The sequence below is a fragment of the Parasteatoda tepidariorum genome, chromosome 6 (assembly GCF_043381705.1).
Source record: "Parasteatoda tepidariorum isolate YZ-2023 chromosome 6, CAS_Ptep_4.0, whole genome shotgun sequence".
Classification (NCBI taxonomy): Eukaryota; Metazoa; Arthropoda; class Arachnida; order Araneae; family Theridiidae; genus Parasteatoda; species Parasteatoda tepidariorum.
Window position 1 is genome coordinate 92,505,423 of NC_092209.1, and position 7,989 is coordinate 92,513,411.

A 7,989-nucleotide genomic window follows, 5' to 3' on the forward strand; every position below is an offset into this window, starting at 1 on the left:
TCCAATCCAGTACCCCCAGAGGCATTGATTTGTTATGGGAACATGGAGGACTTTGCGACTTGACAGATTTAACGTGCATCAGTCACCATTTACTACACGGGGAGTTTTCAGGAGGTGGAATTCGAACCCACGAACTCTTAGACATGAGCCCAGCGCCTTACCGACCAGGCAATCCCAGCATTTATGAATAGTCAATTTAGGTTTTTATTGCCATCAGAATTGCAGTTTTATTGATTACCAGAAAGGACACTGGCAGTGCGTTAATTGTACCAGAATTTCCTTCTCTGTGTACAATTATAATGCGAACATCTAATCGTCAAAAATCAAAAATGTATATGATCCATTTCCTTTTTTAAATGCAACAAATATAAAATTCATAAGCTAGCACAGAGATTCATAATTTTATTGTAAGTTGCAGATTACAAGCATTTAAAATCATTTTTAACAAATGAAAATGCATAAAATTTCGATTTTGTACATTTTAATGCTGTTTCTCAATTTTGATTTTTTTCATTTAATATTATTTCTTTCAGAGCAATAAGGCAATCCTGAAAAAAAAAATAGAAAAAAGATATTAATAATAATTAAACAACAAAATGATATTTATTAAAAAAATATTTTACTCCGTCCAAGGAAATTTTTATTTCTGCTTAGTTAGTAATTCTTGGTCAAGTTGTTCTCTGTTGCCATTTTAATTTTTTATTTTTATTTTATATACGTCGTTGAACAGCCGACCCGATTTTGGGTTTACGACTACTAATATTCAACTCCGTAGCCTTGTCATTTTGAACACAATCCAGAAGACAAGGAAAACTCCTAGATATTGTAAGCAATGGGCGAAATTTGCCTTCGTAAAGGACTTTTTTTCTATGGAACTAACCCGCATTTGCTTCACATGGAGAGGAAGACCCCGAGAAACTCTCGCGGTTAGCCTGACCGCAGGAGTAATTTAACCCATGATTCGTCTACCACTGAGGATATTTCACGTCAGCACTGTGGTCGGTGCAAGGTGGATGCGGATTCGTATCGACCAGCCATCGCTTGATTTCGAACCCGGTTCAACTCATTGGAAGGCGAACGCTCTATCCCTTGAGCCATCATGGCTCCAGATTGACCCTAGACCGGGATCGAACTCCGGAGCCCTCGGTCTACATATTTCTTTGCCATATGCTACCTACTCTACTAACTCCACGCTCATACGCAAAACAAACGCCCAAACTGGGAATCGAGCCCACGACCCCGATATTAAGAGTCTCGTGCTCTAAATACAGATATTAGCGCTAATGCATACATCAGCGAATTATAATTGTTGTTTGTTTGTAGCAATTATTCATGATTGGTAGGATCCATTTTGCCACAATGTAGTCAGCTCCCTATATACTCATTTTGAAAATGCTATAGCATATAAATGTAGAGTAAAAACTATAGTTTTGTTAGAATCTATTTTTCACTGCTAGATACATCACTTCAACGCTGCTTGACTTGGAAAAACAATGCTGCCTCTGCATGGTCTGCAAATACTTCGTCAAATTTAATACATAACTTTCGTCAAATTTTGTGAAATGATGGTATTTGTCGAACACTATGCTTATAACTTCTGTATAACTTTATAACTTCTGTAAGTTTAAAACAATGACTATTGAGTCAAGTTCTGCCCGTCTTTTCTATAGAATCTAGTTAACATGTCTTATATTCTGGTTAATTGGAACTATATTTTTGTAGTGGTAGATACACTACAGTCTATATGGAGAAAAGTCACAGTTTTGTGAAAATGAAAACTATATGTGGCCTAAACGTTTATTATTTAAAAGTTTAACGCAATACCGCATTTTCTGGGCTTATAAAAACTTGCTAAAACTGAGAATAATGCAGTGATTTTGATAATTTCCATCTGGGGGGAAAAATGTTGCCAAATTGGAGATTTAAAAAAAAAAAGTAATAACTTTTAAAATATTTAAGTCATTTGTCCGTTCTAAAGTTCAGATAATTCTTCTCCGCAAGACGGTATATGTGGTTTAAAATTGCTTCAAGTGTAGGGCATTTGCACTGTTGCTTTTTTTTTAAATTTCTTTGGTGAAAGAGTTTCGAAAAACTACGTTATCTGAATGGGCTTTGAAATGGACAAAAACGCCTAAAAATTTTAAAAAAAAATGAATATTTATTTCTTTAAATCGCCAATTCAGTGTGATTTTTCTTCTTCAGCATAAACTATTGATTTTAAATTTTTTTTAACGAGTCTCGACATTACAACTATGCAGTAACTTTTCAAACAATAAAAATTAGGTCACAAGCTCTTTTCGTCTTCACAAAACTGTGGCTTTTCTTTTCGCGCTATTTACATAATAAGCCTAGAGAGCACTGGCTAAAAGCCGGCAAAGCTTAACCATCAGGTTCAACTGTTACAAACTTACAACAGTTAACCATACATAGATGAAAAGCAAACTTTTTTTTGTGTGCTCTTTTTCAACCTAAATGTCATTAAAAGATTTGGTATCTGGTATGTTTATATTTTATATCCGTCGTTGAACAGCCGACCCAATTTTAGGTTTACGACTGCTGATGTTCAACTCCGTAGCCTTGTAACTTTGAACCCAATCCAGAAGACACTGAAACTCCTGGATCAGTACTCCCAGAGGTATTGATTTGTTATGGGAACATGGAGGACTTTGCGACTCGAGAGATTTAACGAGCATCAGTCACCATTTACTACACGGGGAGGCTTCGGCTGGTGGGGATCAAACCCACGAACTCTTGGATTTGGGCTCATTGCCCTACCAACCAGTGCTATACCGGCCTCGGGACAACCTGGTCGGTATGATGTTGGACTCGTGTTCGTGAGATCAAATGCTGCCACCCGAAGAATCTCCATGTATTAAATGTTGATTGGTGCACGTTTAATATGTCGGGGCCACAAAGTCCACCAAGTACCTATCAATACCTCTGGAGGTTCTTAATAGGAGATGGATCGTTCTCTGGTTCAGGTTAAAATGACTGTCTGTGAATGAATGAATGGGTCCTCCCTGCAAAACGGGCTGTGATGTGCGAGTGGATAAAATCGTATTCTAGGCCGTAGATGGTACCACTGAAAATAAGAAACGTACCCTTCTGCCTTAAATTCGCTTGGTCTCACATAGGATGCTTGGGGCCGGGATAGACTGGTTGTTGGGTACTGGGCCCATGTTCGTGGGTTAGATCCCAGCCAGCTGAAGACTCCCCGTGTGGTAAGGGGTGTCTGATGCACGTTAAATCTGTCGAGTCACAAAGTCGTCCATGTTCCCATAACAAAATCTTGGGGTACTGATCCAGGAGTTTCTTCCAGGAGTTTACTGGAGTTTCCCTGTCTTCCAGATTGGTTCAAAATTACAAGGCTACGGAGTTGAAGTAACCTAAGTCAGTTGAAGTAATTAGTAGTCTTAAACCTAAAATTGGATCGGCTGTTCAACGATGGATATAAATATAAACATAGGTTGCTTGCTGGTATTGATGTGTGTAACAACAACAGACTCTGTATCTTTAATGTTTATTGAATCATGCTATGTGAAAAGTGCTCCAGCAATATACTGCCGAATAATAGAAAAAAGCGACGCAAGTGAAAACAATTCAAATTTTTATTTTTATTTATTTAGCACTTCCTTATAAAAAACTACTCATTGCAAATTTATTTTTAAAAAAATATATGAATTTTTCTATTTTTGCTTCAAAATTGCGCGGCAACATAATTATTTGCACTGCACAGTGTAGGAATGATTATGTAATCCAAAAATAAAAAGAAATGATTTAGCATGTTTTTCAGAAAAAAATTAGCAAAAACAAAGTTTTAACTTTACGTAACTAACTAACTAATATTTTTAAACGATATCGATATACTCAATCGAGGCAGAGTTTTATGATCTGTATTATTTGGTATCGAGTTTTCTGTAGTTTTAATATACTAAGAAAACTGAGAACTAAAAGAAACTTAAAAAACAAAATCAACAAAAAAAGTTGTGATCGCCTGATTACGATCACAGGTTACCCATGGGTCAATTTTTTTTTTCTGGAAGGACTCCGTTAAACATTTCAAATCATGGGTTGCAAAAACTGTCTCCATTGATGTTTGTTGCTCGGTTTGATCCTGCCTATGTACGTGCTTCAAAATACTTTTCCCTATTCAGTATTTATATTTATATTGAAATCACCGTCGAGCCAGTCATTATACGTTCATAATGGAAAAAAATATAAAAATACTTTAAATTATTTTTATGTAAATACATTAAAAATGCCTGCTAGAGAAAAGAAAAAGAAAAACAGCAGCAGCCGCCATAGCAACGCACTGTGGACAAAAGACCATAATCTTTGACCAAAAGTCAAAAATTAAATTTTCAATTAAAATATGTGAAGGCAGTTTTAATATAGCCCATATTAAGTATTCATCATTCCAAACATTATAATTCACTTTTTGAACTGACGAGAGTAAAATGTAATTAAAAATATGTTAAATTTTTTTTAATAAGTAACTTTTAAATTTTATTTCAGAAATATATATAGGAATTTTACCTTACTGTTACATTTTTATCAGAGTAATTAGTCTGAAGTTATAGCACAATTTTTCAATGTGTTGGATTAGTTAATGCTCTTGACAAACTTATGGTTTACATCTTATCATTCGACATTTCGCAATGTTTGAATGACTTTTGAAACTTAGTTCCAAAAAGCTCCAATTAGCTAAACTTTTTTTTTGTTGTCTTCTTTGAAGTTTCTTCGTTTGAAAAAACCTGCCCCATTTTGCCCGTATTACAAAGGTAGACTAGATATACCGAAAAACAAAAATTATGTTTTTTTAAATGTTTTTGCGTTATTTTGTAATATTACTTCGGAAATATAATTGGCTTTTCATTTTTAATATAAAATTACGAAAATTATTATATTTTCATTGCTATATTTAATTATTTAAACGTACTATATTATTTTTTTTATTTTTCCTCGCCATATTTCAGCCGTCATTTTTTTTTTGTTGGTATTATTAGTGTATTTCAAAATTTCAACTATGAATTCAATTTACCTGCACATAAAAACCCCTAAATAAAAAACGTCCAAATTTTAATTTATTTTTAAATCGAAACTTGGATGCTGGCCCACTGTGCATCAAAGACAAAAGTGTCCTTTTTGAACCTTGGGCCATTAAATCTCAATTGAATCTCAATTCCCATTGAATTAAACTGACAACTAAAAAGGGATTCGTGTCGTCTTTAAAGAATCACACCCGATAAAAAAAAAGCGAACCTGCTAAAAGATATTTACTTATTAAAATGCAAGCATACTTACATGACATTTCTGGAGTCGAATTTTATACTCTTCGCCCTAAATTAAAAAGAAGAAAAAAACAATTGGAAAAACATAGCTCATAAGAAAAAAGATAAAACTTTGTGGTGACATATAAATGTATTTCATTATTTTTTTAAAGGTAGCTTTGTCGTGTATTTACCATTACAAAAATACAATTCCAAATCACTAGCATGTAAGACAAACTCTATTCAATGGTGGGGTACCTAATCATAGATGACAGTACTACTCACTTCCCAGATTGGTGACCCGGACGTGATGTGAACACGCTTACCTTGACAGAAACTCCCACTTTGAAATGAACTTGCGTATCTTAACAGTAACGCCCACTTCGATTTGAACTTCGATACTTCGATGGATAGTCCACATTGAACAGTTGCGACATTGTCCTTCTCACGCTGTTGCTTCTCAGTCTCGATCACACACACATGGTACAATGTATACACTCGACAGCTAAAGGCAGCACAGGAGCGACCACGACCGTGATCTTAATACAACTCTCCCGTCTTCTCACAAAACAGCAATGAATCAACTGGTAGTATCCGTTCATAGATTTCTATCACAACTATAATTCTGGTGGGGGAGTACTGTAGTGTATTTACCACTACAAAAATATAATTCCAATTCACTAGTATGTAAGGCATGTTAACTAGATTCTATGGTGGGGTACCTTTTCATAGATGGCAGCTGACTTGGTTGATAGCTACTCACTGTATCTTAACAAGAGCAAACAATTTAAATTTAGCAAATAAATTTTTTTTTATTAAGTACTGATCTTTTAATAAATCATAAAATAGGCTCTTTGAAAACTGTTTCGTCAAATTTTTCGTACAAGAAAATAATTTAATTTTTCTGAAACTCATTTCTTTTTAAAATATTTTAACGTTACGTTTTAAAACTGTCCTGAAAAATCGTATCTAGTTAAAAAAAGAAGCTATTCTTTTGAATGTCAATATTTTGATTCTCATGGACTGCGAAGCAAAATATATGCAATGGCTCAGACCAGCACCTCATTTTTTTTTATACTGATTAGAGTGGGTTTTTAACCACTTTCCTTACCAATTTTTCCCTTACCTAAAAAAAAATTCAAAAAATCAACATATTTCTTTATTTTATTAATAAATACAAGGGACTAAAGCAAAACATAATGTTTTAATTTGAAATTTGAACTTTTTTTTTTACGAGTAAGAAACCTTTTTATTTAAAATCAGTTTACTATATCTCGGGAAAATGAAAAAAAAATGAAATATGAGTCTTTGCATGATAGTTCTTAAAGCAAGGGAGAACTTCCAAACACTAGTGAAGGGATACGCCATTTTTATTTACCCTTTTTTCTTTGTAAATTCTGCAACCATCGTACATAAAATTGCACAAAACAGGTGTGCAGTCCAAGATCAAAACTCCCAAATGAACCGAGTAAAAACGTGATAAAACATGAAGTACTGTCAAATTTGGCTAAACCCGAGTTTTTTCGGGATGATAAATATTTGCAATATTTGCAAATATTGCTTCCCTGATTATCCCGAGATAACTCGTCATAATCAGGGAAGCGGTTAACAACTCCCTTCAAAATAAAGTTAAAATAAAAATGAATTTTAATATTGGAGATCAATCTTTTTAACAACAAAACGGATCTATAAGATTTTAGATTGAATCACTCCATGTTAAATTTACATAAAAAAATCTTTTTTGTTCATTTTCGGGAAATGTTCAGCCAATCACAGACCCAGCACACTTAACCGCTTCCCTGATTATCCCGAGTTAACTCGGGTTTGTATATATATTGCAAATATTTACTACCCCGAGTAAACTCGGGCATAGCAGAATTCGCTTTTTTTTATCACGTTTTTATTCGGTTGGAAGCAAAATAACAAATAATAATAAACTGCAGTTCACAATACTTGTTTGGGAGTTTTGCTATTTGTGGGACTGCAGGCGTGTTTTGTACAATTGTATATGCGATGTTGAATAAATTTACATAGCAATAAATGGAGTAAAAAAATGGCGTTAGCGAGCGAAAGTGAAAGTAATGCACATTATGAAGATATGAACCTATTCAAAGACTGATATTTGACTTTTTTCACTTTTGCCCTAGATCATTTGGGATAGTAAACTGATGGTCAATTAAATATTTCTGACACATTGAGTACTGACAACTTGAGTATGATGTTTCGTTTTAGTTCCTGATATTTATTAATGAAATTAAAAAATGTGGTGATTTTTTGCATTTTTTTCCTTTAAAAAAATTGGTAACGGAAGCTGTTAATTCGCTCCTATCGAAGTGTCCTTCAAATCTAAGAATTCTTTTAATCTTACTTACATGTTCAGAAGAGGTGGTAAGCTCATGAATGATACAATGTAGAAGCTGCAAAGAAAGGAAAAACTTTTTTTAATAATATTTAAGAATAAAATTATTAAAGCAGATTAGTATTATTAAACCACCCATTAAATTTAAAAACTGTAAGAGATTACTAGCATGAACTCGGCTGTTAACGTCGTACTAAACCTTCTCTAATGGGCTATAGGCGACAGTTTTGGATTCATCTATAAGACATTACGATACTGAGACAACGCTTGCTCACTACACTGCTCCAATGAGTCCAGACGACAGATAAGGGTAGAGTTATCCCCGGCCCACGCAACCTTTTACAGATTTCTCTCCACTTC

The 7,989-nt window shown here is 34.1% G+C and overlaps 1 long non-coding RNA gene across 1 annotated transcript; it reads right to left on the minus strand.

The window, feature by feature from the left end:
* Positions 1-397: 397 nt before the first annotated feature.
* LOC139425783 (uncharacterized) lies at positions 398-7,694 on the minus strand. The gene is made up of 3 exons (XR_011636927.1): positions 7,643-7,694; positions 5,305-5,340; positions 398-548 (listed from the first exon to the last, which is right to left on the minus strand). It is a non-coding gene; the product is annotated as an uncharacterized lncRNA (long non-coding RNA).
* Positions 7,695-7,989: the final 295 nt, after the last annotated feature.